The sequence below is a fragment of the Rhea americana genome, unplaced genomic scaffold (genome assembly GCF_003343005.1).
Source record: "Rhea americana isolate MKP2758 unplaced genomic scaffold, rheAme1 scaffold_189, whole genome shotgun sequence".
Lineage (NCBI taxonomy): Eukaryota > Metazoa > Chordata > Aves > Rheiformes > Rheidae > Rhea > Rhea americana.
The window spans coordinates 705,391-707,399 of NW_028186027.1; the positions used below are offsets into that span (position 1 = coordinate 705,391).

Consider the following 2,009-nt stretch of genomic DNA (forward strand, 5'->3'; position numbering starts at 1 on the left):
AGACTGGGGGGTACTGGGGCATTGGGGCGGGAAAGGCTGGGGGATACTGGAGCGCTGGGGCAGGAGGGGCTGGGGAGGTGGGTACTGGGGTGGGAGAGGCCCCACGGGGTCAGCCCTGGTGTGCTGGGGTGGCATCCGGCGTCTGGATCTACGGAAACGACTCGGCATCGGCGCTTTATTCTGCGGTTCTGCAACTCCGATCAAAGCCACCAARGGAACGGCACTCGCTGGGGCGTCGGCGCGGCTCCTGCTGAGCTTGTTTCTTAGAAGCARTTTGGAAAGGCAACCCAGGCGCTTTTCTGTACTGTTGCCTTCTAGCAGGGTACCCCCGACACAGGGGGCAGCAGCAAGGTCGGGCGAGACGCAGGGGAGCCAGGACCCCGCGTTCCTGGCCCCCTCGGCCCCTTCTCAGCCTGTGAGTTTGATACTGCTTCCTTGTTGCTTTCTTTGTTGTTGGCTAAAGCAGCAATAACACTGACCTGCTTCACAGGGCTACGGGAATAATTCCAGCTTGCAGAGTACTCCGAGTGCCTTTGGTGAAAGCGGCTAAATATACAAAATTTCTACCCTTCGCTCATCAACTTTGCCTGCAGGCTCCGGCAAGGCAGGGTCTGGCCTCTGCTGTGCGCGCCAGGCTGCACCAGCACAGAGGAACGCAGCTCRCGGAGTCTCGGACGAGCGCTCGGCACCTCAAGGCAGGGGATGTTTTTGATGGGCACCAAGGCTGTGATAAGTCTCCTCCTGTGTATTTGCTACAAGGTGAAATCGGGACGAATGACGTTCATCTCCCCTCTCTCAAGTGCAGACYGTGCTGCGGGAGGGGTGTCCCCCAACAAGAGCACTGAAAATTGCCTGAACGAAATGGTGGCGAATCCGCTTCAGCTCTGCTGGAGGGGGAGCGACCAAGGCTGGCTCTGGGAGAGGGCTGATGCTGTGAATCCGCTGTTCAAGTGAAGCACCTGGCTGCATTTGAATCATTGTGCGCTAGCAGGTAAGCTGCCGCTGCAGCTGTTTCTGGCCATTTCACTTCCCCTCATGGGGTGATCCTCAGCCAGCACAGAGCACCAGCACCATTCCTCCCCAGGAGACTTAGTTATTGGAAACAGCTGCAAAAGTGCCTGTGAATATTCCTTTTTTATGTCTCTTTCTCYAATAAATGCACAGAATAAAAACTTTGGCATAGGTGTGCCTTATTTGAATAGTTCTAGGAATTAATTCTTGTACACATTATGCCYAACTACTATAGCGATGGGTGCACTGGAAATGCAGAAAGCGATGGACTCAGAGCAAAGGCAATCCTGTGCTGGAACCCTACCTTTGCATTATTCATGTCCCTCCCTTTCCTAATTGCAGTAGACTCCTTAGCTTTAACAAATAAAATTAACCAAAGTGAAATTAAATTGTAAATTGAGATTCTTTAAAAAGAAAAAAAAAGTTGGAAGCCATTTAAGGGATTTATTGAACTAATGAGGCCGGGTATAAATCGTCCTTCGGGGCTCCCTTCTTTGCACAGCCGCTTAACGCCGCAGGCCTTCCTGTGCATCCAGCCCTCGTGGCTCGGCCCCCCTCCGGCCCGCATGCATGGTGGTTTCACGGCCCCCCGGCCCTCAGGCATGGTGGTTTCAGGGCCCCCCCTCCCCCCACGCCGGTCCTGGGAGTGTCTGCGGAGGCGGCGCACGGCCCGGCCACGCGCCCTGCCCTCCCGCCAGGGGGCGCCCCGCCCCCGCGGGGCGGAGCGTCCTCAGGCCACGCCCCCTCCTGCGTGGGCGTGACCGAGGGCGGAGAGTCCAACGGGGGCGGGGTCTGTCGCCCCCGCCCCGCCCCGTCAGGCCCCGCCCCGGAAGGACGCGCAGGGGGCGGGGCGGCGGCGGCGGCGGGCGGCCGGGGCCGGGCCGGGCCGGGCCGGGCCATGGGGAAGGAGCAGGAGCTGCTGGAGGCCGCCCGCACCGGGAACCTGCCCGCTGTGGAGAAGCTGCTCTCGGGCAAGCGGCTCAGCTCCGGCTTCGGCT

General features: G+C 59.3%; 1 long non-coding RNA gene across 1 annotated transcript; it reads left to right on the forward strand.

Moving 5' to 3' along the window:
• Window positions 1-94: 94 nt before the first annotated feature.
• LOC146597323 (uncharacterized) lies at window positions 95-1,172 on the forward strand. The gene is made up of 2 exons (XR_014895518.1): window positions 95-415; window positions 491-1,172. It is a non-coding gene; the product is annotated as an uncharacterized LOC146597323 (long non-coding RNA).
• Window positions 1,173-2,009: the final 837 nt, after the last annotated feature.